Raw genomic sequence first — 14,720 nt, 5'->3', positions numbered from 1 at the left:
TATTATTGACGATGATTAATACTGATGATAGTGGTAGTAGTGATGGTCATAACTGTGATATCAGCTTAACTGCCAGAAATAGAGAGATTTAGAATTTGAAGCAGGGAGAATGGGAAAATAACAGTGCCATTAATTAAAAGAATGCTTCAGAATAAGGAGCCAGTATTGTACATTGAGTGCACAAAAGACAACTTTTAGGTATGCTGAGTTTGAGGTGACAATAGGACAAACATACGAAGAAGGTGATAAGCAGTTGGAGATTTGAGACTGGATTCTTGAAAAGAGGACAGGGTCAGAGATAGAGACATAGGTGGCATTTAACTAGAGAGGCCATTTTATTACAATGGATGATAACTCAGAAATGAAAGAATGAAGAAAGAAGACTCAACAATGAGGGGAAAATCAGGCTTAAGATTTGGGAGGAGGAAGAGGAATTAACAAAAAAAAATTAGAAGAAGAATAGGCAGATAGGTAAAAGGATTAAAGAATCCTTTTCTACAGAACAAGAAATCAATAATGTCAGATGCTATAGAGTGGCCAATGATGAGAACTGAATAAGAGCAAAAGCGTTCGGCTAGGCTGATTTTAAGTAGAATTCTTTGGAATTCCAAAGAACAGGTATTACGTTTATAATCAGGAAAAAACCAAGACTCTATTTTCATTTGGAATATAAACTATTTTCAACAAAAGATAACAAAAGTAAAGAAAATCAAATTTAAATAATTATACAATTTGAGGAAAGCCACCAGTACGATCATAATTGGAAATAAATTCCTTAGAAAACTTTAATCTTTGTATTATTAGCTGTAACTCATATCGCTTTAATTACTGATATACTGATTAACCAGGGTCTTAAGTAGATTGTTCCTAATAATCAGTGAAAATATTCTCTTTTTTGCAGGCCATTTCCAAAATTTCCCTATTTTTCAGGCCTTTTCTGGGTAATAGTCAACAAATATGATAGAGAGACATATTTCTCATGCCAGCATAACAAGTAGAATAACTGAAGTGAATTGGAAAATTTCCATTTTGATATGTGATCTTACTGTCATGAACTGCACAAGCCTCATGTACTATATAACATTTAGCTAAAGGGAACACATTCACAAAATGTTTACCATTGTGCATTTCTGGATCACAGATACTTTTCTTCCTCTTTATGCTTGTTATACTTCAAATAAATCAGTATTCAGATTATCTATCTTATGAAATCATGAAATGATGACAAATTTGGTGGTTCCATTTTAAATTCATGTGTTCAGTCTCCCTGAAGCTCAATAATATTTTCCACTTTTAGTTTAACTTTAAAACTTTGCTCATATTATTTGAATGTCATAACACAATCTGTTTATTTGAATTCCCACATTTTAATTCATTTATATAATTGAAATAATATACTTATTCTTATTAATGCTAACTAGTAATTTTGTTACAAGATAATAGATTGATAAAATAAATGTTTCAGCTGAAGTATCAAGAACCAATCAATATTTCTCTCCCTAAGACTATATGAAGAATTTACAAATCACGTTCCTGAAAACCTAGTTATGTGACTCTAACTCCTCCCCCACATTGAGGCTATAAAAGGATCACAAATTGGAAACAGTAGACATATTTTAGAGATTTCTTTAGAGAAAGCTATGACATGAGACCCACATCTTCTTATTTCCCTAAAAAAAAGAAGGGCAGTAGGGGTGTCTGCCTCTCACTCAAGCCAAGTGAGTAGAGCTCCAAGGGCACCAGAAGAGCTTGATATGGCCCCCACAATTGACTAGAATATGATTCCTGACTGAGAAACATAAAGTCTGCCTAGCTGTTGATGGCTGAGATTGCTGCTTTGAATAACGTGCTCAAGGCATTTGTTAGGACACTGTAAATCTCATATGGGTCGAGAGAGAGAGAGAGAGAGAGAGAGAGAGAGAGAGAGAGAGAGAGAGAGAGAGAGACTTATGGAGTCATCTTAGATCTTGTCTAAGTTGCCACGGCCTAGGGGATAAACAGGAGTAAGTACTAAGGCAGAAGAGAGTGAAGGTAAGAGACCCTCCAGGAGACTGAGTAAACTCAAATTATTGCTAAGCCTGGAGACTGTGGCGTCAGCTTGCATTAGCAGCCAGGAAGTGAGAACTTTCCTGCCTCCTCCCCACTAGTTCTTCTCATTTTCTATGCTTCACATCCTCAGGGATCAGAAACTAGAGTTGGGAAGATGATGGAACATTTGGAAGAAGGTTTAATGGGAGAGAAGGGGTGCCAGAAATTATCTCTCTTTCCTCATCTATAGGCTTCCTACCTACAGCAGGCCTGGGCAAGAGAAGGGGGAAAAAGTCTTATGGCTAACCCGTGTTTAAAGTTTTCACCATTACATGAAACCAGAGATTTGAATTACTAATCAGAGAACTTAAGTTACCTAAGAATGACTACAAAAGTTTGGAACCGACCAGAGTTTTCATTCAGAAAAAGAATAGCAATGAAACCCACGAAATGAATACAAAGGGATGGTGCAAGACAGAAATAGAGTTACTACATGATTAAATACCACGAGCATTGTTCATTCAAATGTCACAGCTGTAAGTCTCACAAATGATCACAGTTCTTTTATATTCATAAATGAGTAATTAGCCTTAAAATATAATGCAAATAATAAAGAAGATTTAAAAAATTGGACATTTCATTGTTTTAAATTCATTAATTTATTTTTATTTATTTATTTTTTTAATTTTATTTTGTCGATACACATTGTGGCTGATTATTGCTCCCCACCACCAAAACCTCCCTCCCTCCTCCCTCCCCCCTCCCCCCCAACAATGTCCTTTCTGTTTGCTTGTCGTATCAACTTCAAGTAATTGTGGTTGTTATATCTTCTTCCCCCACCCCCCGGTTTTGTGTGTGTGTGTATGTGTGAATTTCTATATTAATTTTTAGCTCCCACCAATAAGTGAGAACATGTGGTATTTCTCTTTCTGTGCCTGACTTGTTTCACTTAATATAATTCTCTCAAGGTCCATCCATGTTGTTGCAAATGGCAGTATTTCATTCGTTTTTATAGCTGAGTAGTATTCCATTGTGTAGATGTACCACATTTTCCGTATCCACTCATCTGATGATGGACATTTGGGCTGGTTCCAACTCTTGGCTATTGTAAAGAGTGCTGCGATGAACATTGGGGAACAGGTATACCTTCGACTTGATGATTTCCATTCCTCTAGGTATATTCCCAACAGTGGGATAGCTGGGTCGTATGGTAGATCTATCTGCAATTGTTTGAGGAACCTCCATACCATTTTCCATAGAGGCTGCACCATTTTGCAGTCCCACCAACAATGTATGAGAGTTCCTTTTTCTCCGCAACCTTGCCAGCATTTATCGTTCAGGGTCTTTTGGATTTTAGCTATCCTAACTGGGGTTAGATGGTATCTCAGTGTGGTTTTGATTTGCATTTCCCGGATGCTGAGTGATGTTGAGCATTTTTTCATATGTCTGTTGGACATTTGTATATCTTCCTTAGAGAAATGCCTACTTAGCTCTTTTGCCCATTTTTTAACTGGGTTGCTTGTTTTCTTCTTGTAAAGTTGTTTGTGTTCCTTATATATTCTGGATATTAATCCTTTGTCAGATGTTAATTTATTAATATATATATTTTTTACATTCTAAGATGTTGCAGAGCAGTTGGGGGGGAAGGGGAAAGGGAAAGGGGGATGTAAATAGGGTGGGAGGAAGAGGAAGGAGGGGGGAGCAGTTGAGGCCTGTGGCACCCCCCTCATTCTGGCAGGGGAGACCACGGGGCTTCTGGCTTCAACACGGTCATTGCTGGGTTGGATGCAGAGGACATCTCATTTTTTAATGTTAATTGCTTCAACCAATATGCAGCACTATGTCTTATACATGATTTTATATATATAGTCAAGATATTATAAGACAGACAAAAAAGAATCTACATTTATATAGCATATTTGCTTTGGGCATTAGTAAGGTATTTTTTTAGAATGCTAATGAGATTTATTATTATTACTAAATATTTTAAGCAATTTGTCAAACTAAATTTTACAGTAAAATGATCAAGTATTGAATCAATGGCCAAGTCTCATCATTTACTACCTGTTCAAAGAAAGATACCAATTTATTGGATGGAGCAAGAACGTTATTTTGAAATGAGACTAATGAAGTCCTATAAATATCAGATGTAATTAAGAAAGTCAACAGTGAATCATATACATTTCTGATCCAGTTTATCTTAAATAAGAATATGATACTGCCTTTTTCCTAAAAGTATACTATCTGAGTGATAGTTATCTAATATTTGTTCAACCTGACCTCATCAGAGCCAAATGAAATATTTTTAATCAGCCTGTTATCTCTGTGGCTGGCTGTCCTAGAAAAAAATCAGTACTTTGAAGCCATAAAAAATAGCACAAATTGTGATTTTAGAGTTACATTAAGCAGTTAGCTAAATCCTTCCATTATACTTATACAGTATGGGCAGATATAACCATTCCGTGTTGCATGACAGCCTGATGTGACTACCCAATCACTTGTCAGAGACCACATCTCATAGTAGCCGTGCCTCAGTGTTGGTATCGTGGTCCTCATGTCTCTGGAACATTTCCTCTTATCACTGTTTCCAATGACTTATTTCAAGTTTACACTGCATCAATAATCTGGATGTCTATAATTCCACACATCCAGTATCCAAAATTCAATTGCTGTGTACACGAGCCCTAAATTTAAGACTTATGAGTGTTTCTCTTTATAAAGCATGAGGATTACTCACTACACACCTTTAAAATACTAGTCAAGGAATAAACATGAGGAAATAACATCCTCATAGTTATGAATAAAGAGGATTTGAAAGTATGAGACCGGGTATCAGGTATTCAAACAACTTCTCTAAGACTCAATTATGACAGCAATAGTACAGAAAATAATAAATTTTTTAAGTAGGATAATCTATTCTACCTATTTAGGTTAAAAATAAAGCATGGCTCCCTATCTCTGGCTTTTCATTCAATATAGAAATGGTTTCATAGATATTAGGTTATGTTCACAAAAGTCTGTTACTGATCATTCTATTAGCATATTTTTAACATCTTAAAGAGGGACTCAGATTATATTTCAATATAGTAAATGTTCAAAATGTGTTATTCAATGCCTATTTTTTCATGTGCATTGAAAATAGACACCTTAAAAGAGTATGACACATATTGTTTAAATTGTGCTGCTATCAAAATCAGAAATAATTTTCTATTAGTAAAAATATTTCTCCTGCATTGATAGGTATTTTATTTATTTTTGTGATAATCACTGAAACCATATAGCATTACAAATACAAACTGCAGCCAAGGATATGGTAGATCAAGACAAGGGTCTTCAATATTTACTAAAACATATAATGGAAAGAAATGACAACATAGAGAAATTTGCCTAGAGCACAAGGGTCTCAGCCTCATAGCAGCCTCTTCTGGAATCTCCAGACATATCAAAAGACACTATTAAGAGAGTGAAGATGTAAGCCACAATTATGAGAAAATAGCTGATATATAAAACCAACAAAGGACTTATACCCATAATATATAAAGAACTTCTACAAATCAATTAGAAAAAACAATCCAATAAAAAGCAGCTGATGGGGCCGAGCCCGTGGCGCACTCGGTAGAGTGCTGCGCTGAGAGCACGGTGACGCTCCCACCGCGGGTTCAGATCCTATATAGGAATGACTGGTGCACTCACTGGCTGAGTGCCGGTCACGAAAAAACGACAAAAAAAAAAAAAAAAAAAAAGCAGCTGATGACTTTGATAGATACTTTGTAGAAGAGGATATCCAAATGGCCAAAATACACACATGAAGTTGATTAATCTCAATGGTAACCAAGAAATATAAATTAAAACAATGAGATATCATTACATACTTTACTAGGATGGCTAACATTAAAAGAATGAAAATACCAAGTATTAGGAAGGATGTAAAACAACTAAAGCACTCATACTTTGCTGGTGGGAGTGTAAATATGTACCCCAATTTTGGAAAACTATTTAGCATCATCTAATAAAGTAGCAAATATGTATACCCTATGACTGAGCAATAGATAATTTTATTTTTAGATATGAAAAATACATATGTGCACCAAAAAACATGTATAAAAATGTTCACAGCAACATTATTCATAGTAGCTCCTAATTGTATATGATCCAAATGTCCATCAATAGTAGAATGCATGGTATATAGAAGCACATTAATATACTGTACAATAATAAAAATGAATAAACTAAAGCTACATCCAAAAACACTAGTGAACTCCACAAACAGAATATTGAACAACAAATATCTCTTGTGTGATTTCATTTTTATAAGTTCAAAAACAAACAAAACACCCAATGTAAGAAATGTCAGAGATCCCTTCAAAGAGAAGGGAAGGAGCAGTGACTAGGGTTGACCACAAAGGTGGCTTTTGGAATGCTAGTTTAAGTGGTAGTTACAGAGATGCTTCTGTGTGATAATTCCTAAAGTCATATCTTTATGTTTCTATGTTTCAACACTTGTGAATACCTGTCTTATACTTTACAACAAAATGAATTAGGAAAAAAAACCTTGATATTCTTATATATGACCCAATGGGGCATTAAAATAGAAAAAAAAGCCATTGCCCATCAAAAATGGCTCTTTGAAATCATGTTTTCTATATTTGCTTCATTTCTCCTGAAGTGTGTGCACAATTTACCATTCAAGACTGGAAAAATCCTAGGTCTAATTCCAGGGTTGTGCTAATTTATACAGTAACTTTCTCTATGATATTTTAAACAAGTGTTCAACAAAATCTGTGTTTTTTAGATTTATTTATACTGCTTATAGATTAGCTAATTGTAATTGGCATAATACTATCATCTTTGCAGTTACATTTTTGCTGGAAGACTAAGGAAAAAAATCATTGTTAAAATGTTCTGAATTTCCCTCATTATCTTTCATATTTTCACTGACTTCAAGCTTATGCTTCAAAATCAGCATTTTTAAACAGTTAATTCATGATCCCCATTAAAAACACAATTTCAAATTAATTCTGCAAGGAGAATAAAATATGGCATTAAAATAGGATGCAAAATTTCAGCAATTTTCCGCTATTGGGGAATGGACTGAAATAGGAAGGAGAATTAATTAACCATCCCATTCTTTTTTTAAAACATTTATTCATATATATATCTGTGGGGCACAGTGTGCTATTTCAATACATGCATATACTACACAATGGATCGCTTAAGGTAAAAAGCATAGTTTTGTATTCCTTAGTCCACCACTTCTCCTTTTTCCCCCAACCCCACTACCCTCTCGGCCTCTGGGAATCATTATTCTACTCTCTACTTCTATGAGAACTACTTTTTTTTTTTTAAGATTCCACATATGAGTGAGATCATGTAATATTTGTCTATCTGTGCCTTACTTACTTCACTTAACATGATGGTTTCCAGTTCCATCTATGTTGCTGCAAATGATATGTCATTTCCTTTTATAGCTGAATAGTACTCCATTGTGTTTATATAGCATGGTTTTTATACCATCAGTGCTGATGGGCCCTGAGGTTGATTCCATCTCTTGGCTATTGTGAACATCATTGTGATGAACATGGGAGTGCAGATGTCTTCTGATATAGTGATCTCATTTCCTTTAGGTATATACCTAGTAGCGGGATAGCTGGGTAATAGGGTAGACCTATTTTCAGTCCTCTGAGGAACTTGCATACTATTTTCCACAGTGGCTGTCCTAATTTACATTCCCACCAACAATGCGGGTGGGTTCCATCTTCTCTGCATCCTCGCCAGCATTTTTTATTTTCTGTATTGTTGATAATAGCCATTCTATCTGGGGTGAGATGATATCCCATTGAGGTTTTAATTTGCATTTCCCTAACTTCTGGTCAAGATGGTGGAATAGACAGTCCCCAGCATCACTCTCTCCCACAAATAAACCAATTTACAACTATAAAAAAGCAATGACAGCCAAGCTGGGGCCACTAGAGCTCAGGGGAAGAGGAGGAGAGACTTATGGAGTGCATGAAGGCAGGAGAAACCATGATGAGAGAAAGAAAAAAATACTCCCACTGTTTTGAGCCCCGGCCACTTCTGGGCTGGAGCTGCTGAGTACACAGAGCAGGAGATGGCAAAAGCCACAGCTGTGCCCTACAGATGAAGTTGCTTGGAGGCTGCAGGGGAGAAGAGGGCCTTGGTGGCCCCCAGGCCAGCAAGACCACTACTAGGGTGCCTGTGGGCTCACACCAGAGTGAGGAGCCACAACAACTGAAATAAAAGAGCCACTCAGAGGCTGGTGAGTCATCGCAAGGGACTGGTGCACAGCCCACCCCATAGGAAGTGTTTGGAGCATGGGTGGTAGGTGAGACGGGCCCACCAGGGAACACTGGGGCTCAGCATGGACAGCTCATCTGCCCCCCAATGAGTGTAGGACCACTCAGAGGAGACTGGTCAGGAATGTAGAACTGCAGGGGGTACAGTTTGATGAAAAGACTCAGGCCCAGACCAGAGTTTCAGAACCCAGGCGCACTGGATCTCATGAGAGCCGGAAGTACCTATAAAGTCAACCATTAAAACCTGAGCTCCACAAAAAGCCTTCCCCAGGGAATTAGCAGCAAAGCAGCAATTTAGTTCAACCACAGAGCTCAAGTACTGGTCCCCACAGGAAGTTGTCCCATTTTAGAAGTAAACAAAGGGCAACAAATTAGTTCCAGGGCAGAGTTTAAGTGGTGGGAACAGCAAATAATCCAACACAGAACTACCAGAAAAAACAAAGCACCCATAACTAAAGACAAAGTTTAATATTAACTAATAAAGGTATCATTTCACCAAAGAACACCTATAACACCTACAAGGAACAGAAGTCCCCTGGACTATCAAGCCAGAAAGGAGGAAGGGCCGGAGACCTCAGCCATGCCCCCTGACACCCACAACCAGTCCAAAGAGTGGGTGGTCAAGATCCTTGGCCACACCCCCCCAACATGCACAACCAGCCCAGCAATGACCACTGAGCTGTGGCAGGAAGTGCCCTGGGCTCTCCTGAGTCAAGGCAGTGGGGAGCAGAGGGCCTCAGCCATGCCCCCCCAACACCCACAACCAGCCCAGTGACAACCACTGAGCTGCCACAGGAAGCACCCCAGGCTCTTCCAAGCACAGGCAATGGGGAGCAAAGGGTCTCGGCCATGCCACCCTAACATGCAACCAGCCCAGTGACAAACATCAAGCCACAGTAAGAAGGGCCCCAGGTTCCCGAGTTGGGGTGGTATGGAGCAAGGCCTTTTGCCACACCCCCATGACATCTGCACCCAGCCGGGCAACGGCCAAGCCACCACTGGAAGCCCCCTGGTCTCCTCTGTGGGAATGAGGGTGTTGCCACAGGCCTCAATCCTGCCCCTCCTCCTTCCTCCTTCTTCCATCCCATTTCCTTCCCCTTTCCCTTCTCCCCCTCCATCTCAACTGCTGCATCAACATCATAGAATGCAAAAAATATAACAATATTAATTTTTTAAAAAATTTGCATTTCCCTGATGATTAGTGATTCTAAGCATTTTTTTTCTTGTGCTTGTTGGTCAGTTGTGTCTCCTTTTGAGAAATGTCTTTTCAGGTCCTTTGCCCATGTTTTAATTAGTTATTTGGTTTTTTGCTGTTCAGTTGTTTGAGTTCGTCATATATTCTGGATATTAGCCCCTTGTCTGATGTGTAGTTTGAAAACACTTTCTCCCATTCTGTAGGTTGCCTCTTCACTCTGTTGATAGTGTCCCTTACTATGCAGAAGCTTTTCAGTTTGATGTAGTCCCATTTGTGTGTGTGCCTTTGTAGTCTCACTCAAAAAAGCACTGCCTATTCCAATTTCATGTAGACTTTCCCCTATGTTTTCTTCTAGTAGTCACGGTTTTGTGTCTTAAGATTAGGTCTTTGATCTATTTTGAGTAGATTTTTGTGTATGGTGAGAGATAGGGGTCTAGTTTCAATCTTCTGCATGTGGATATCTAGTTTTCCCAGCATCATTTATTGAAGAGGCAGTCCTGTCCCCACTACATATTCTTGGTACCTATGTCAAAAATCAGTTGGTCATAAGTGTATGGGTTTATTTCTGGGCTCTCTATTCTTGCCATTGGTCTATTTATCTCTTTATGCCAGTAACATGCTGTTTTGGTTACTATAGCTTTACAGTATATTTTGAGGTCTTTTGGGGTTGCATACAAATTTTAAGTCAGTATTTCTATTTCTGTGAAGAATGTCATTGATATTTTGATAGAGATTGCATTGAATGTGTAGATCACTTTGCGTAACATAGACATTTTGACAATGTTAATTCTTCCAACCCAAGAACATGGAATATCTTTCCATTTATTTGTGTCCTGTTCAATTTTTTTCACGAATGTTTTATAGTTCTCATTGTTGAGGTCTTTCACCTCTTTGGTTAAATTTACTCCAAGGTATTTTTTTTTTGGTAGCTATTATGAATGGGATTATTTTCTTGATTTCTTCCTCAGCTATTTTATTATTGGTGTGTAGAAAAGCTATTAATTTTGGTATGTTGATTATGTACCCTGCCACTATACTGAATTTATTAATTAGTTCTAGTAATTTTTTGTGGAGTCTTTAGGGTTTTCTATGTATTTGATCATGACATCTGCAAATAGGGATAGTTTGGCTCCTTCCTTTCCAATTTGGATATCCATTATTGCTTTCTCTTGTCTTGTTGCACTGGCTAGGACTTCTAGTACTTTGTTTAATAAGAGTAGAGAAAGTGGACATCTTTGTCCAGTTCCACATCTTAGAGAAAAAGCCTACAGTTTTTGTGCATTTGGTATATTAGCTGTGCGTTTGCTGTATATGGCCTTTGTTGACTTACATTCCTTCTATACCTAATTTGTTGAGTGTTTTTATCATGAAGAGGTATGGGATTTTATCAAATGCTTTGCCTGCATCTATTGAAATGATCATAAGCAAACTATTGTATTTATTAAGTGCATTAGCAAAAGTAGGTTGAACTTATTTGTGGATATCAAAAGTTTTTGTATAATCAAACATCACCACCATTACAGCCAAAAAGCTGGCTCTGTCTTTGGGCTCACCTAGGAATCACATCCAACTAACAGATGTCTGTCATATAAGCATAATCTCTTTTGGCGATAGTAAAGGCCCATTCTTTTACCTGCAGCACTAACACAACCAAGTTCCTGACAGTGCATTGCATGATTGGGTAATGTAACAAGCAGGATTCTGCTGATATATTTTGCTTGGATATCACAGTGACAAAATTTTTTAAGAGTGCCAAAATTCAAAGATTTCCCCCCAAATCTTTAATATTGATGCTTGCTCCAGAAGTTTGGGCCCAAATTATTTCAAAACTTCACAGACCTACACAGGAATTTACAGCATAAAATCTTCAGGTTTTCAGTAGAGGGATCAGATGCTGCTTTGTATTCTCTCCCATCCTACACCTCTTCAGAAGCCAAATTCTAAAGAATCCTGAGTCACCTGCAGGAAAGTCTTCAAAATATTTTCTTCAGAATCTTTCCAAGTAAAATAAATATTTCTTAAGTGGTCAGAAATTTTCTTTGAGGCCTTTAGCATAGAAATATCATATATTCTTACTATGCAGAATATCAAAGCCCAAATCAGGTGGAATGGTGTTTAATTTCAGTCTCAGCATGTGACTGAATACTTGTTTATCAAGGCAACTGAACTAACTGTGGAAAAGTGATAAACACAAATGATTTGTCCTGAAGAAACTTAAAAAAGTAAGATCTAAGAAGTTCTACTTCTTACAGACCACCAGAGTGTCAAACATTTGTCCCTGATAAAATGAATCTTAGGTCTAAATGTCAGCAAAGATACTCAGATGGTTGGGGGAGGAAGAAGGTAGGTGGCTTCCAAAAATAGTGGCTGACACATCAGAGGAAGAATCTGGGGCACCTGACTTATTTCCAAGTTTCACCAAATAAAGAGGCAGAAGCTGCTAAGGATCAATGATTCTTGATCCTAGGTAGATATTAAATCACCTAGGGTACCTTTTAAAAATACCAGTGCCTAGGGAAACATCCAAGACTAATTAACTAAGTCTTTAAGGATGGTACCCTACATCGATATTTTTTTAAAGCTCCTCAGATGATTCTAATATGCAACATATTTTGACAAGAAATATTCTAGAGCATTGCTTGTCAAATTTTAACATGCATGTAATTTACCTAAGGATATTGTCAACATGCAGGTTCTGATTCAAGAGGTCTGGGGTGGGGCCTGAGATTCTGCACTTCTAACAAACTCAAATATGATGCCAGTATTGCTGGCTCATGGACTGCACATTGAATAGCAATGTTTCTAGAACAGTAGATCTCAACCCTGGATGCACAGTAAAATCTCCTGAGATACGTTTTAAAAAATACCAATGCTTAGGCCCCATGCACAGAGATTCTGATTGGTGTTGAGGATTGGGCATCAATATATTTTTAGAACTCCCAAGTGTTGTCAATATTGAGAGCCACTGTTCTAGAAAAACTGACATATGCAAGAAGCTATGGGGGGGAAAAAAGAACACAGAGGCAGACAAGCAAATGATAATAAATATAGCTTTTAAAATTTGTTTACTTGTTTCTAAGATGATATAAATATGTTTTCTCAAATACTAGAAGATGATGAAAACTCACCATTTAAGCTTAGTCCAACAGATAATCCATTCCAGGTGTCTAAGAATGAGTCTCTACTATGAGCAGACAGAGCTTAAGTGAGAAAAATCTACCCAATTGTCCCTTTATTACAGTTCCAGATTCCACCTCATGAAACTTAATACATCCTCTACTCTGTCCACTGACTCAGAGACAATCACCTTTCTGTTATGTTGGTGCAGGAACCCAGAGTATTTCTTTTTTACACACTCTCACACCAACCACAATTTTAACTCTGGCAGAAGTACATGGTATTTGAGAAGTACATGAACAAGTTTAATGCCTATAACTATACACAGTGATGGAAACAAATTAATAAAGAGTAAAAATAATCTTGACAGCCAAAGGATGATATAGCTCTGAAAATTATCTACTTCAGGATAAATCGAAAATGTTTAGAAATAGCTGGGGACCCTATATAGAATATATACACAGAGAGTCTATCAAGCACAAAACCAAAAAGTAATTAGAAAAGGACAGGAGGAAATGTTAAGAAAATAGGATGACATAAGAAAGAAATTCTAGCAATCTAAAAATGCAATGGTAAAATCAAAACCCATCATAAAAGTAGTAAGATGCAGAATTGGTACTTCGGATAATCAAATGGTAATATAAAAGACTAAACTACAGGGAAAAATGACAAGGAGCAAACATCACAAATCCAAGATGCATATAAATAATATTCACAAAACAGAGATCAAAGGAAATGATATAATAGGAAAATATTCAGATATAATAAGAAATAGAATCAGATATAATAGGAAAACATTCCCTAAGTGGAAAAATACAAGTGTATAAATATTGGGAAGGCTTTTTAATACACCTACCAATAGTTCTTACTTAAAGGGACACAAAAGAATATATATAGGCACTAAGTCTTAAAAAGACATAAACCAAAATATGAAAAAAATAGAGACTACAGTCTTCTCTGCAACACTTAGTGAAAACAGATATTTAAAAAAACAATATCTAAAGAGTTTTAAAAGTAGAACTGTTACCCCAAAATTTTATGTGCAGTTAACTTACTTTATACCTGAATGACTAAAGGAGAATTGTGGGTTTAAGTGAGGTTGGAGGAACTGTTTAAAAAGGGAAAGATTCTATCATGTTTAAAGGTGATGAGAACAATCCAATTAAAAGGAAGAGGTTGATTAGATTATAAATTGTATAAGTTGCCAGAAGTGGTGGCAGGAAACAGGAAATAAGCATAATGGAAAAGAAAACCCCCTTATTATTTTAAAAGTTGCAGATGTAGGCATATAGGTCTACATGTTTAATAGGAAGGAAGTTAAGTGAGTCCTTTCTGACGACATGTTTTCCCTCTGAGGTAGACAGCAGGTTTAATCTATTAAGTGATGGTGAAAAAAAGGGGGATGAAGTTTAAAAAATAAAATTTCAAAAATCAAAGAAATGCAATAAAATTGGGAGGAAGTGTTAAAGGTTCACTTGAGTCATAAATTTATAATGGTTACAGCCTGCCCTGTTGAATGTTTATTTCCAGCACAGTGTGTTTATTTATGGAGGGGGGGAGAAAGCCTGGGACATGGAGGAATCCCAACATATGTATGACTTTAAAAGAGGGGGTAGATGTATGAATAAAACTAAAACAGGGTACCTAAGATATTTAGAATACTAGCAAAAATATTCCCAAAATTACAGACTATGAAATCAAAGTAGGATGAGGAAATAAAGGAAAAAAAGATGATAACTTATGGATAGAAAAAAAGTAGAGAGGTCAAGTAGTTGCACAAGCAAGAAAGGAGAGATGCTATAATCAGAGCGTGATTAGTGACAGTGAGTGAACTAGTGTCTTCAGAGGCAAAGTAACTATAGACAAGTAGGTGAGCTAAATGCAGTGACAAGAAAGTCATAGATGGGAGGGTCAAGGAACTGAAAGCCAGGTTCTTGGTAATATGTACATGGGTTCTCATGGCAATTGGGAATTGTTAACAACTATAAAAACTCATATTTCAGTGTTCCATATACATTTTCAAAAGAACAGTAAAAATAGTAGAACATTCATGTCCTAAGAATAAA

At 36.9% G+C, this 14,720-nt stretch overlaps 1 protein-coding gene across 3 annotated transcripts in view; it reads right to left on the bottom strand.

Annotated features, from left to right (window-relative positions):
- Positions 1 to 14,720, bottom strand: part of SLC4A10 (solute carrier family 4 member 10) — a 246,420-nt gene that overhangs the window by 145,147 nt on the left and 86,553 nt on the right. The gene's annotated exons all lie outside the window — the stretch shown is intronic.

This window comes from Cynocephalus volans, chromosome 1 (genome assembly GCF_027409185.1).
Source record: "Cynocephalus volans isolate mCynVol1 chromosome 1, mCynVol1.pri, whole genome shotgun sequence".
NCBI lineage: Eukaryota > Metazoa > Chordata > Mammalia > Dermoptera > Cynocephalidae > Cynocephalus > Cynocephalus volans.
Note: the sequence above shows the minus strand (reverse complement) of the source record. Positions and strands in the feature narration are given on the sequence as shown.